Source organism: Plectropomus leopardus, chromosome 12 (assembly GCF_008729295.1).
Source record: "Plectropomus leopardus isolate mb chromosome 12, YSFRI_Pleo_2.0, whole genome shotgun sequence".
In the NCBI taxonomy this organism is placed as follows: domain Eukaryota; kingdom Metazoa; phylum Chordata; class Actinopteri; order Perciformes; family Serranidae; genus Plectropomus; species Plectropomus leopardus.
This window is the reverse complement of record NC_056474.1, coordinates 27,373,490-27,389,467: the sequence shown is the minus strand read 5'-3', so window position 1 is coordinate 27,389,467 and position 15,978 is coordinate 27,373,490.

Below are 15,978 nucleotides of genomic sequence, written 5' to 3'. Positions count from 1 at the left end.
GTGTGTGTGTGTGTGTGTCATGGTTAATGTTGATTGTGTCGGGGCACAGCGAGGTGCTGACAGTGCTGCGTCTGCTGAATGACGGAGATGATGTTAACAAGCACAGGGAGGCGGTCACCACCCCCCTGTTTACAATATGGGGGTGCTAAAGCTGTCGAGACCATAACTACCGCACGCTGCTCTGTGTGTGTGTGTGTGTGTGTGTGTGTGTGTGTGTGTGTGAGTGAGTGAGTGTGAGCACTAATACCTCCTTGTCCTCCACCTCTTTGTTGTCACACTCCTCATCTCCAGATCGCTGTTGCGGCCTGCCTGGCACTCCAGCTGAGAGAGACAGAGAAAGAGAAAGAGAGAGACAGAGAGAGAGACCTTTCAGTAAAGAAGCCACAAGCCTACGTGCTGGAAGAATAGAAGAATAACAAGACACAGATGAACACATGTAGCTACGATAATTAGAGCCAAGAACGGCTGTGAATGTTGTCTGCATGTCTGGGAAGCCACATAGTATTTTAGCTGTGGGGAAGTATATAATTATTATTATCACCACTGAATAATCTACAGATTATGATTTCAACTAATTGATAATCTCTCAAAAATAGTTCGGTTGGTTTGTCTAAGTAATAGATTAATTTTACTTTATTTCACCAGGGTAATCTACACAGTATCAACACATTTCAAAATATACAAAAATCCAAAAGCCCAAATCCCAAATGTATTTAATTTTACACTGATATAAATGAGAGCAAAGTTGCAAATCGTCACATTTGCACACAGAAAAATGGAAAATGTTTTGCATTTTAGTTTGATAAAGTTTTCAAAAGATTCATCGACTTTTTAAAAAGTCAATTGACACGTCAGTTTATTGATTAGTCATTTGGCCCATAAGAGCTTTAAGGTCCCCTCCAAAAATATTTTAAGACACCCTGAAAAAGACTTTACAGAAATAACTGTGACATCACCCATTGGTTAGTGGACTCCTGTTTTGCAGGCTTGAGTGGCATTTTGGTCGTCACCATCTTGGTTTTTTGGAGCCGTTAGTTACAATCAGACTCTGGCACCTCACAGAAAGCCTGTCACTCATGTTGATTATGTGTAGTTTTTGGCTTTAATAACATTCAAACTGGTGACTTATATTAACATATACCCTCGTTATTATAATCAGTTTTAAAAAAAAGCTGTAGAGACGAAAATCTATTTTGGTACCACAATGTTTATTATTGCTGTAAAGTTTGGGCTTCTTAATATGTGGGTCTATTTTTTGGAGCCAGGCTCAAGTGGCCAATAGAGGGAACTGCAGTTTTTGGAACTTCAATGTTGGCTTCAGTTTAGCTCTGAAGGTTGCTTCTTGGTTAAAATACTTTTGGAAATGATTTCTGTCTGGTTTTGCCTGAAACAGTTTAAATACCTTGTTAAAAAATCTTTTTGAAATCTGTTTATTCCTCCCGATTAACAAATTGAGAATCTATGAATAAGGTTCACATGCTGGAAACAAAGCGTCTTCTACTTCATTTAAATTCTTAAGCATGATAAAAAGTCTTTATATAGACCTCAGTCATGCAACATTTGCATATATACGAAATCGAGGGAAGTAGCCCACCAGAAGAAGTCTCACCAAGTTGCTCTATGAATGCAAGCTGCGGTGAGACTTTTACCTTCACTTTCTATGTTACATTTATTTTGACTTCACCAGGACGAACCTGTGCAGTTCTCAACTGCTCCAACTGTGAAAATCTTTATCTTTGGGTAAAACTGATTGTGAAACAAGTTACGTCAGCTAATTTAACACTGCTTAGCTCAGGAGCTAACATTAGTGTCTTAACAGTACACTGTCTAAGTGCTGCAGTATCACTCAGATTAAATTAATTCAAACAACTACCTGTGGTGTTATTTTAAAAAATAAAGTTACTTGTTCCAACCATGGCAATGTACACAGTAAGCATTATTCGGCCTGCGTTGCAAACAGAACACTTTGAGTGTTGTCCAGTGTGTCTGTTTAACCAATGACAGTCTTAACCAACCAAAGACTCTTAGCTGAATACATCCTGGTTGCTGGTAGTGACAGCAGCTGTTTAAAACACAAACGGAACATGCAGGTGTCCTTGTGAAAGCTGTCAATTTTACCTAATTTTACAGTTTAAAAAAGGAACTACTCTATAGTTTGTTATCTACTATCTGCCAACAGTTCATGAAAGAAACTACAAGCAACCATGGATGCATTTAGCTGACAATCACCCGTTAACACAGTCATTACACCAAAGCACCGGCAGCTTTGTGTTTAGTGGGAGGGATTTTTTTGACAGTCAGTCAATAGTGTATACATTTTTTTTTGTAAAATTTTGTGATTAATTAGCTGAGATAATTTAGAAAATCGACAACCTTTGCCGTTATCACTGTAAATAAGCTGCAGCAGACACTGCAACCTGCTACAAGATGTTTGAAATACATATTTGGAGTCATGTATAGTTGTACATTCGGCAGTGGACAGGTGTTATTTGGTTCCAGTTACTTCTGTGTTCAGTTCTGCATGCAGGGCCCATTTGGAAAAACAATGGTGGTGCAATAGTGCCCACCACCATAGCTGTGGACACAACTTCATCATTAATCCATCCACATTTGAAAATGTACTCAATTTAACTCAGCATTGCTAGAAAAGCAAGTAAACATTTTAGAATGATCCATCCTCTCTGTATTTAATCCCTCAGCAGTGACAAATCCACAAGGGAGATTTTTCTCTGACACCCCGCTCAGTTAAAATATTAGACAGCTCAGAATTATTGGAGCCCTGATCCAAAAATGTATGCAGCTGTATATATCATAATCCTATCAAAAACCATATTTCTCACAGCCCATTATGGCATCAAATATATGTCATGTTTACTTCAGTGTTCAAAAAATTATGGCTGGCAACAAATCTTTGTCAGTTTGCAGAGAAAACTTATGCCATCTGTCAAGAAGCAGCTACATGACATCATTCTAACATGGAGGGCTTAGAGACTTTTGCTGTAGAAGTTCTGTCACTCTGGTTGCATTTCAGCATCCTGTAACACGCAATAATGTTACCAGATTAAAAAGAAGAAACTATCCGATGTGATACTGAATCCTTGGACACATCTGTTTGCATTCTGGTTGTTTTCTATACAGAGCGAAGCACTTTTTCATCAAAGTTGCGCCTCTACACCTCCCCCACTTCCATTTATCAAAATATTAGCATAATGGCCTGCATCTCGAGTCACTTGCTATTCTGGCTCATCTCTCCGCTTTTTGGAATTCAATAGTTGTTACTCGGAGTGAAACAGCAAGATACAAGGCCCTTAATGGGTCCAAGTTAAAAGCTTGGCTCTTGTAGAGCAACAGAAGTTAAAAGCTTACACAGAGTTATCATAATAGGCCACCCTCAACGTCAGCCAAGTCGTCTTTTTGAAGCGGGCCTAATTTCCCATGATGATGATGATGATGGGCCGGACAACATGCTCAGAAACAATTAGCGCTGGCCGCTGAAGTGGACACTTTCCCCCAGTCAGGCATCGAGGGCCAGGGCATAAATAAGTCCCCTTGTCAGCCATTGCCAAGCGACAGCTAATGACTCTCATTAATATGCAAAATAGCAGCCATTTTTCTCTCCTTCTGTGTGTGTGTGTGTGTGTGTGTGTGTGTGTGTGCTTCCTCATTTTGTGCACTTGGTCCATCCAGTGCAAAGTGACCAGCTCAAGAAAATTTCTAATTGCAAGTCAATTATGTCATAGAGCCCGTTTAGATGTTCATTTGTATGCAAATGTGGAGGCTGCAGAGAGAGGAGAGGGGAGCTGGCATCAGACAACACGGAGGGCAAAAATACTCACTGAACGGTGACCCACACACAGAGAGGCATGACATGATTCATCATTATTTTGGGTCTGCAAACACTGAACACTTGGAGGCCTTTTCGTCATGTAGTGAGAGTCAGAGTTGCTGAAAAGTGCATGAATGCAGAAATAAGAGAAGAAAAATGGCAGGGTAGAGATTTAGGTTGCATTTCTGCCTGCTTAAAGCAGAAGTTTAACGTTTTGGAAAAATATGTATTTATTTATTCTATCCTGCTAATGTGAAGCTACAGCCAGCAGGATACTAGCTTATTCTGCATGAAGACGGAAGGCAGGAGGAAACAGCTAACCTCCATATGTGTTGACCAACGAGTCCTCCATCCCTTATGTCTGCAAAGGTCATTCATTCCCACCAGCAACATGTAGGACTTTTTCCTAAATTAGAGCTCCTATCAGAAGTAGGACATCAGTACATCCACATACTTAAATGACAGAATATGTAATTTGCAAATGACTGCAAAATGACATTAACTGCCAAAGTTTTAAACATATGGATAACATGAAACTTTTGCAGTGTGGTTAAGTTTAGGCCCCAAAACTAGCTCGGTTTAGGAAAAGATAATAGTTTGGGTATTTTGAAAAACAGTACAGACACAGTTGCATCCCCAATTAAGCAAGCTTTGATATAGTGCAGGCTGTAATACTCATTTGACTCATATAACTGAGTTAATAAAAGAGCAACTGATTTTATCAATAGTTCCATTCATTTGTAAATAGTCATTATATTTGCATTTTTCTTTTTTCATGTCAAGTATTCCAAACTATTACAGCTACTTGGTTTCTTAGGACAGCCTCTGAGATCATCATGTTACATTTACAACCAATATGATAATTAATGTAAAGTTTGGATCTTATGATAAAAACATAACCATTTCAAATTATAAACTTCCAACATTAAATGAACGACTTATTGTATTGACCTGCGGTAAGATAATGTAAGAAGTGTATGATGTTAAACCTCTTTTGGACAGATGGTGAATATCTTTCTGCAGCAATGAAGCCCAAAAAGAGGGGTTACATTCCAGAACCTTTAGTTTCTCCAGGTCTTTTTTTAAGCAGTGGACTCACAGTGTGGAACGGAGAGCTCATCATTTCATCAAGCTATCATCCCGAAGATACGTACTTGTGGTTTAGCAGAGTGGGCCAGTCCCAGTAAATGATTCCCAGATCCATCATCCTGCTGTGATCTGATCTGATCCCCTCTGCTGTTGATTAGATGCTTATTGGAGCGAGGAGCTAAGACATCAATATGAAGAGGGGGAGTAGAGGGTGAGAGGAAAAAGTAGGGGAGTAGGCGGGAGGAAATGTCAGGACGTTAAGGATGAGAGGGAGAGAGAAGGATGACACCCTCTAGTGGATGAGGCAGATATCCATCTATTTCTACTTGTTTGCACCTGTAACTGTATCTCTTTATGCAAACATGCCTCTCTGTGTATGCGCGTGTTTGTGTGTGTGTGTGCGCGCGCGCCCCGTCTCTGCTTCATCAATAGCGGTAGAATATCCCGGTGACATTGAGCAGTCATTACAGCAGCCATCAGCAGTTAATGAACGGATGGAGTCCACAGCATTCCCACTAAATTCATTATCACTGTATTGGACTTGACGGTGCAGATTAATAATTGGTTTGTCACACAGATATTTTGGATGATTAATATGGGTATTGATTAAGAAGAGGAGGTGGTGCTGTGAGTGTGTGTGTGTGTGTGTGTGTGTGTGGGTGTGGGTGTGTGTGTGTGTGTGTGTGTGTGTGTGTGTTGATATAAGGAAAAGTGCGCACACCAGCAGCGGGCTCGAGGAAGTCAATGGGTGGTCGTTGAAGAGACTGATCAGAGCAGTGGTGAGAAAATCACTGCAGCACAACTTAATCAAAGCTGTGGTTTGTGTTCTGGCATGGAGCCCTCTCTCTCTCTCAGTCTCTCTCTCTCAGTCTCTCTGTTTGCTGTTGGATACCGTAGATATAAATGTCCTTTTGCATAAGACTTATACACTAATTTTTGTTTTCTACATGTGACTTCTTGGCCTGTCTGTCCTTCTCTTTCTTTGTGGAAAACACTAATTTAATGTATTTAAAAGGCTGGAATGTTAGTTTTACACCACTTTTGGTTATACCTGCTTTCGAGGTCAAAGCGATCTTTACGTTTGAGCTTAAGAAACTGATATTCAAACAAAACTAAGTTAAAATTTCTTAAAATGTGTGTGTGTGTGTGTTGCAAAACATAGTGCAATTGTCAGTTTCATGAAAACTTGTGTTGCGGCCACCTTGACTTATTGTATGGTATTTCTGGTGTGTCTGTCAAAAGACATTACAGGACCAAAGACTGTACAAAAGAGGTGGATGTAGCTTCCAAGTCTGAAAAGTAAACCGATGCCAAAGTGCCTTAAGCCTGATATTTTTCTTATTGCCAGCAGGGGTTGACTCCACTGGTTGCAAAAGGAAGTCTGATTGCATTCACGTCTATGAGAAATTGACCCTGTTTTTTTACTAAAGTGAACATTTTCCTAATGAGTTCTAAATCACTAGTTTCAACTCTTTGCATAATGTTCTTTTTGTACATTATGGTCACATTTAGAGTCAAATAGAAGAGAAAGCAGGGTATTATGGTGAAAGAGAAAACACCAAACTCAACTTTTTATAAGCAATAGTCCACAAACCATTGAATGATGCCACGTTCATGACATCCATGACATCTTTTATACAGTGCATGACACCATTAATGCAAGTTGCCCTTAAGTCTGCATTCAGACTGACATAAAAACTGTCAGTAGAAAACACAGTCATCTACAAAGATGTTGACTTTGCTCAACTTTTGCTGCAGCACAACCCAGTATCATCCAGCTGCCACTGCATTGGCTAAAGAAATACTCTAAAGTGCAGTTCCTTTACCTTACCTTAGCACTTTGCTAATTCTGCAGTTTATCTCACAAGTGTAGAGTTGGAGGAGCAGGTTGTGGACTTTGCAGAGTTGTAAAACTTGGACTCAAATGAGGATAAACTGCTGTACAGCCTTTAGACTGGACTTCCTGCTTTATATATAATCCTTTTACTGGTATCTGTAGGATCTCACCCACACATTCAGTATTTCTGAAAGCAAAAAAAACATTTTCTTGGCATTTTTATGCTTTAAGTAGAAAGCTCCAGAGAATGATGCAACAAAGGTCCCCAGCTGGACCAGAACAGTGGACATTGTAGTTCCTGAGTGACTTCTATGAAGAAGAAATTCTTGGTCTAAATACAGCCATGGAGTCTTGTAGTGGTAATGAGCAACAAATAAAATTGAAAACAAATTATTCTGATTACTATATAATGGGGGCACAGCAGTGTAGTAGTGAGCTCTGTCCCCTCACAGCAAGAAGGTCATGGGTTTGAGTCCACTGGCCAGCTGGGGCCCCTCTATGGACAGATGGTATTTTCTGTTTATGCCTGCATGTTTATTTTTTACTGGATGATCAGAATTTTCTCTGTCAGGCAACTTTAGCCCCCTTCCACCCTGCAATAAATAAGTGGCTATAAAAAAATAGATGAATGAGATGGATACAAATATATAATTGAGAAAAAAAAGAAAAACAGAAAGTCATGTAAAACTATCAAAAGTCAGTAAAGTATAGTGCATATTGCTCTATTTATCTGTTTCTGTGTCTCTCCCTCTATTTGTGTGTGTGTGTGTGTGTGTGTGTGTGTGTGTGTGTGTGTGTGTGTGTGTGTGTGTGTTTTGGGTCCTTACAGCTGACTCTCAGAGGAGACATCTTGTTGTCTATCTACTGAGCTCAGATTCATTGCTATTGATCAGCCATGTACTGGATATATAGATCCACCAAGTATATAGATAAGCCATTTATTATGGCAGATCTCAGTCCACATGTATAGATTCACCATGTGAGCGTATAGATCGACGGCAGGCAGGTTTACTGCACATTATCTGCATCTGTACTGAACTGCTGTTCCACAATATTTACGAGAAACTGTGCGTAGAATTTACATTTCCCTCCTTTTTTTCCTGCCCTCGGGTGTTCAACTGTTTGGGCGGGGACCCATGATATCTATCTGTTGTTAATATATCTGTAAGAGGGGAGAGAACATGTAAAGCTGCGCGTGACTCTTTCATTGCTATTTTGATAAAACCATGATAAAACTTTTCTCTCCTCCCCAAAATCTGTTTGCTTCAATTGAAAAAATATGCCACTTTAAAAAGTGTTCCGAAAATAAAAAATAAATGAAAAAGGCTATAATGCATTCATATAATCCCAGACGTTTGAATAGATGGATTTACAAGTGTAAAACCAAAATACTTTTATCGCAGAGGATTGCTATCTCAGAATTAGACTTTAGCAGTTGAAATTGTCAGCACTGAATGCTTCTTAGTCACAAATGGATTGCAGTTATCTTTCCTTTTTTTGGAGGGAGGGGGATTAAAATAACATCCAGTATAGAGTTATCATTATAGTCACCACGCCCCCCTCCCAAAAACACCCTCTAACATTATCCATCAATAACACTCCCACCTCTTCTCCTCCTTGATTTACACACACACACACACGCACGCACGTACACACACACACACACACACACACAAAACATGTTACTGTGATACATCCATCCACACGTCACCAGCAACCCACCGTCATCATCAGCATCTGCAGAGATGATAAAGTGACGCTCGGCTTCGTTTCAACAGAGAGAGGCAGAGGAGGCCTCCCTCTCAGATTAAAGAAAGCCTCGGTTTCCGCAGGGACAATAGGGAGGAATTACCATATGAATATGACCACGGCACCCCGGCCTCTTAAAACCATCAATCTCCCCACGCCAAGCGCCGCGACGCCAGATAACCCCCTGGATATCCCCTCTTAACCTCAATTTCTCAGGATGTATTAAGAGATGGTCGCCACAAAGAGGAGGGGAGTGGAGAGGGGAGTCAGGAAGGAGGAAGGGGCTTGGGGTTGGCGCTGCCATTTTTTTTGTCCACACACCCTCCACCCCAACCTGAAACAAGTTATAACGCAATTAATCTTGTCCCGGAGGGAAAAAATATGGCAGCTAAGTGAATTTTACATGAAGATCCTCCCTCTACTTACCCTCTTTTCTCCTGTATCGCAGCATCTGTGTGTGTGTGTGTGTGTGTGTGTGATGAAGGGGGTGGGAGTGTCAACTGTACGTGTGTTAGTATGTGAAACTTGTGGAGATATGGTGGAGAGGTTGTCTTGATGTCAGTGCTATTTCTACTTAACATTCAAAAGAGCAATGTGCTTTCTTATTTCAAAAGAACTATTTAGGTGACTTTAAAGCTATTTTAAAAAATATATATTTATTTGTCATACAGGGGCAACGAAATAAGCTGTAACACTGGCAGCTTATGATGCTTTTAGGGTTAACGGGCTCGCAAACAGCAGCCCAGTTGCCAGAATAAAATGTTAGCATTGTACGTTTCTGCAAATGTTTGTGATACATTTGTATGTTTCGTACCTATCACATCAACTATTCTAAAGTGACGTAAAGGCCAGGTCACATAAATATGAGCTGAGTTTCTTTTTAAGAGGAGGAGAGGATGGTGGAAAGGTGAGACTATTTCCAAGAAGCAGACAGCAGCAGACCACTGCTGGAGACCAACGAACAGCAAAGACGGGTGTTTTTAACGACACGACGGGACATTTCCAGGTATTTTTAAATGAAAGGTTGTGACATTTCTGACCATGTTTGAAGCAACCAACCACACCTTTTTTTTTTTTTTTTTTTTTAATATTTTATTTAAATTTTTCATTTTTAAACAAACAAAACAAAACACAACAAAACAACAGGGCTCAGATGCATAAACTATCACCAGTCAGTTACAAACATATGCACAATACAGAGGAGAGGCACAAGACAAAGTTGTTGGGACAGGAGCACGGTTAGCCTATTTTGGCCTTTTCAAGGTGGGCAAGAAAAGGGTTCCACAAGCTGGTAAAAGTCTTCATTGAGCCAGTATGGAGTTTTTCCATTTGTATTAGCGATAACATGTCTATGACCCACAATTGGAAGGAAGGAGGATTGGGAGACTTCCACTCCTTCAATATTAGTCGCTTTGCAACGATCAGTCCCAGTTCCAGTGGTTGTCGCATCGCAGCAGGAACAATTCTCATTGCTTGTGTGCAGCCAAAGATGACAAGTCCAGGCTCGGGCTGGAGGGGGCTTTTATAAGCTTTGGAGTACCAGTCAAATATTTTTGACCAAAAGTTTGTCAGTGAAGAGCAGGACCAAAAAGCATGAGACAAACGTACCTTCTGAAACATTACACCTGTCACACACTGGGGAGACCGAGGGGTAAATTCTGTGCAATCTGACTTTGGAATAATGCAGACGATGGACAATCTTAAATTGGATTAATTGGTGTCTGCTGTTTACAGAACAAGAGCGGATCCTAGACAGACATTTAGTCCACAGGGATTCAGACAGTTCTATACCCAACTCCTCTCTCCATGCGTCCCTAGTCCCCACAGTGTGCGCAGCAATGCAGTCATCAAACAAATGCACCATTTTAGAAATAAGATGCCTGGAGTCAGGAGGGCTCTTAAAGACCTTGTAAATTTCATGTTCTATTGGAAGATTTTTGAAATTTCCAATTTTTGATTGGATGTAATGCCTAACCTGAGATACCGAAAGAAATGTGAATGAGATAAATTGTATTTCTCCTTCAGTTGACTAAATGATGCGAACTTACTATCAATGTACAGGTCACTGATTGACACCAAGCCCTTCTCACCCCAGTCATGGTAAGACCTGTCATGCCAAGGAGGCACAAAACAATGGTTAAAGCATATAGGTGTTTGTACAGACGTATCTGGTAGTGTCAAAAAGCTCCTAATTTGGTTTAAAATTCTTACAGACTGCTTTATCACGAAGCACAGATTCTTATTGGACTCTGGTTTTTCAAATTTGGAGAATAGCATAGCTGGCAAAGAGGAATCATTTACAGAGTTGGCCTCCATCTTAAGCCACAATGGGGCTGTATGTGTCTGAATGTTTGGGGTCCTCTGTTGCCAAAATATTAGCGCCCTGACATTGGCAGCCCAATAATAATGTTTAAATACTGGCAGACCCAACCCTCCTTCTGCCTTGGGTTTCTGTAAATGTACCTTCGAAATTCTGGCATTCTTGCCATTCCAAACATAGGAGAGGATAATTGAATCCAGGTCCTTAAAAAAAGCCCCTGTGAGATAGATGGGTAGATTTTGGCATAAGTACAAAAATCTGGGAAGAGAGATCATTTTAATTGAGTTTATGCGTCCCATCATTGATAAGGGTAGAGTTTTCCAGCATTCAATATTCTGTTTTAATGCAGATATGAATTCTGCAAAATTCAATTCGAATATCAATTTTGGATTTTTAGGTATAGTCAAACCAAGATAGGTAAAATGGTCATTAACTAATTTGAATGGAACATTCTGTAAAAAACCTGGTGAATAGATACTAGAGAGAGGCATAAACTCACTCTTTGACCAGTTGATGGTGTACCCTGATATTTTACCAAAAGATGTGATCAGGCTGAGTAAAGGAGGAATGGATTCTTCAGCATTATGTAGGTACAATATTACGTCATCAGCATATAAACTGATAAGTGTCTCCACACCTCCAACCTGAAGCCCCCTTATATGTGGGTGCTCTCTTATTGTTGCAGCAAGGGGCTCCAATGCGATGGCGAAAAGCGCCGGGGACAGTGGGCAGCCCTGCTGAACTGAACGCTGTAGAAGGAACGGGGCTGACCGATCACCATTTGTCAAAACAGAACACGATGGGTTTGCATATATCAGTTTCACCCAAGATATAAAGGTTCCACCAAAACCGAACCTGTGCAATGACTCAAACATATACGGCCACTCGACCCTGGTCAAAGGCTTTATGTGCATCGAGAGACAAAATAGCAGCTCCGTTAGTGCTACTTTGATCAGAGTAAATAGTATTGAGCAGCCGCCTGACATTGGAAAAGGAGAGTCTGCCGGGAATGAACCCCGTCTGGTCAGGGTGAATGATAGAAGCCAAATGCTTGTTCAATCTAGTAGCCAAAATTTTAGTTATTACCTTGCGATCAAAATTTTGAAGTGCAATTGGCCTAAAACTAGCAGGATCCGTTTCGTCTCTGCCCTTTTTTAAAATAAGTGAGATGTTGGCTTCGTAAAGGGTGTTTGGCAGTTTTCCTTCATTTTTAGAATTGTGCATCATTCTGAGTAGAAGTGGTGCAAGGGTATCGCAAAATTTCTTATAGAATTCTGAGCTATAGCCATCGGGCCCACCTGCTTTGCCCGATGGAAATGACTTTATGGCAGTGATGACTTCCTGTAGGGTAAATTCAGAATCAAGGGATTGCCTAGCCGCGCTACTCAACCTTGGTAACAGAAGAGAGTCAAAGAAATCGTTAAGATTGGACTGTGAAACGTTGTGTTTGGAGGAGTAAAGTTCACTATAGAACTCACTGAAACTGTGGTTTATGTCAGTGGGATTGGTTAAGAGAGTGCCAGTTTTAGATTTAATGCTGTGAATCGCTCTCGAAGCCTGAGCACCTTTAAGCTGTCGTGCTAACAGTTTACTAGGTTTATCTCCAAGCTCAAAATGTTTCTTCCTTAATTTCAGAAGTAAATTGTTAACTTGATCACTCTCATAATACCATTATATTCATATTTAAGCTTTAGTATCTCTTTATAGTCATCAGGTGATTTGGAAACTTGGTATGTTCTTTCCAAAGCAGGAAGAGTGCTGTTAATCTCAAGTAATCGCTTTTCTCTTTCTTTCTTAAGGGCTGAAGTGTAGGAGATTATATCACCACGCAAAACTACTTTTAATGTTTCCCATAGGGTAGAGTCAGATACTTCACCATTGTCATTTAATTCTATGAAATCTTTCAGTTTGCCTGTTATGTTTCCCACAAATTTGTCATCACTAAGGAGGTTTGGGTTAAAACGCCAAGAATAGGCCTGTTTGGGGAGGGAGAGATTTAATGTTATTGTTAATGGACTGTGATCAGAAATCAATATGTTATGGTATTTAGAATCGGTGATTTGTGAAATAAGGTTAGAGCTGATCAAAAAATAATCAATCCTACTATAGGATTTGTGAACATGAGAGTAAAACGAGTACTCTCTGCTTGTAGGATGCTGAATCCTCCATATGTCTACAAGATTTCTGGTTTTTAGCAGATTTTTTAAAAGCCTTACAGATGCAATTTCTGGTGGTGGTCGCGTAGATAGTCTATCCAGAAAAGGATCTAGATAGCAATTTAAATCCCCGGCAATTATTATGTTTGAGTCATTACTGTCTGGAATCAGGTCAAAAACCCTCCTGAAAAAGTTGGGCTCATACCCATTTGGGCCATATACATTAAGAAGGGTCAGTGGAAATGAGTTTATAGTACCAGAGACCATTATATATCTACCGTGAGGGTCATTGATTACAGAGGTTACTTGAAATGGGATGGTCTTCCTAAATAGTATAGCCACACCACGTGCGTGTGAAGTGAATGGTGATTGATAGATTTGAGATATCCAATTGCACTTTAACCTGTGTTGCATTGCTGTTTTGATATGGGTCTCTTGTAAGAAAATGATATCTGCAGATAAAGATTTCAAGTGTTTAAAGACTTTTCCTCTTTTGACTGCACTGCCGAGCCCTTTAACGTTCCATGAAATCAGTTGTAAGTCTCTGCCTCCCACCTGCATATTACCTTGTGCACTACTCATTTAAAGCCGATAAGAAAAATAAAGCAGTTGTGTGCATACAGATAATCCAAACTGGTTGTTGTAGTAGTACAGTACAAAAAAAATAGAACATGTGCATCTGAGCCACAAACATAAACAACACAATCCCAAAACCACCCTCCTCCCCAGCGTCCGCGTCCCCCGAACCTGACGCGTAGTTCCCCCTCTTTATCTAAACAGGAGCTGCCGGACATACAGCAGGCCTAACCCCAGTCACGGCGCCCTCCACCACAGCAAAAACACTGATTTGAAAATATAGCAGCATAACACCAATTAAAACAAATGAGAGTAGGCCTTCAAGGGGAATTATTCTGCGCTAAGATGTATCAATAGTGGCGATGCAACTGGACTATTAGTCACTTAACTATAAAGCAGTGACACGCAGTTCAAAAGATAGTCCACAGTGCGGCGTATTTAGCCTGATATAATGAACACTCTCACCTTGAAAAGGCTGTAGGAGTTATTACAATCATCTACCGTCCTTACTCGTCCACAGAAACACTACGTTTCTTCACTAAAGCCGCCTTTGCTGCTACTGGATCGTTGAAAATCTCCGGTGCGTCCTCATCGCGCCAGTGCACATGGAGCTTGGCTGGGTAGCGTAGATAGTGCTTAATTCCTCCGTTTCTCAGGGCTTGCATCACGTCTCGGAAGGCACGGCGTTGGCTCATCACTTCGTTGGTGTAGTCCGGGAAAATCAGGACTTTGTTTCCGTTGTACTCCATCGGCTGCGTCCGGCTGAGGCGTAATATCATCTCCTTCACCTGAAAATGGTGAATTCGAGCCATGATGGTGCGCGGCCTGTCACCCGCTGCTGGTTTAGGCTGCAGAGAGCGATGTGCACGATCTACTTTCACTGAGTGTGGAAAGTGTTGCTTGCCCAGCAATTCAGGAATAAGCCTGGAAACAAAATCAGTTGGCCCTCCTTTTTCTGAGCCTTCTTTTATGCCAACAATCTTGATATTGTGTCTGCGAGAACGAGCCTCTAAGTCCAGTACTTTGGTTTGGAGTTGGTTGGCGTACCTGGTTAGATCCTCATACTTTGCTTCCAGCGCTTCTACACGTTCTTCAAGTACGCTGGTCATTTGCTCTTGACTGACCAGGCGGTTTTGCAGGTCAGTTTGCACGGAGAGAACTGACTGGAACTTAGTTTCAAAAGCATCAAAACGTTCGTCGAGCTTCTCCAAGATTGATTCGGACATTCCCTTACACATTTCCTTGCATATTTCGTAGGTTTGGGTTTTGTCATCCGGAGCGTTAGCCGTAGCTTTAACAGGAGGCTCGCTGAGACGGCTATTGCTAGCATTAGTTCCGCTAGCATTAGCATTGCCAATGTATCCGTCGATGGTTTTACCTTTAGCTGGAGCGCTTGACTTCGGCGGCATTATTCAGATTTCCAACGTTCACCAAATGAGACAGGTGCGCAAGCAAAAATCTCGACTCCTGAGCGGGTTTACTGATGTGTAAAGCAATTTTATAAAAGCTGCGGTGGAGAGCACAGGCTAAGAGCGTCTACATCCCACGCATGCGCACTCGCTCACCACACCTTTTTTTTTAAACTTTAAAATTGAGAGGTTGGAACATTCTGACCAAATCGTTTTTATTGTTGTTTATTTTTTACGAAAGATCAGAAAATTTAAAGCTATGTTTGTTACAAACAAACTGTTTTTTTTAAAGCGATATATTGGGACATTTCCATGCTAATTTTGTCTGTCTGCTGTTTGTGTGGTACAGGCAGCATGCAGTGGATTTATTGTTGTTTCTGTTTTCTGCTGCTGGACACAAAGCTGATAAAAGTGGTGAGACTAAACCAAAACAGTAAAATTGCAAGGGACATGAAACCAAAATAGAAAGCTGAAAGAAAAAAATGTATATTAGTGCAGCTTTAAATGTGTACCTTTATTTTATTTTGTTGTTTAACATTTAAAATGTTCAGAAACCAGATTGTTTATCTTGAGACTGAAAAATATCTGCTTCGATCAAAGGCCAGAACTATGAGAACAAAGAAACAGCTGGGGATTGTGGGTCATAAACTACCAAATCACTATGACAGATTACATTTTTACAGTTTGAATGTTTTATTTCTGTTCCAGACAAACACATTACCCAACAAAAATCCTGACATTTTTACAGGCTGCACCAGCATTAAAAAAAAAAAAAAAAGAAAAAAGTAAATATTGTGCCAAAATATGCAGAACTGCACTTGTATCATCACTGTGAAATTCAGGTGACAGTTTAACAAGTTGTTTAATATCTGATTGACATTGAATTAGCATGTCATGTTCTGTAAGATATCTAAAAAACACAAAACTCCTGACCTGTGTGTGTGTGTGTGTGTGTGTGTGTGTGTGTGTGTGTGTGTGTGTTGTATTTGTGAGTGGGTGTTCCAGGATATGCGGTG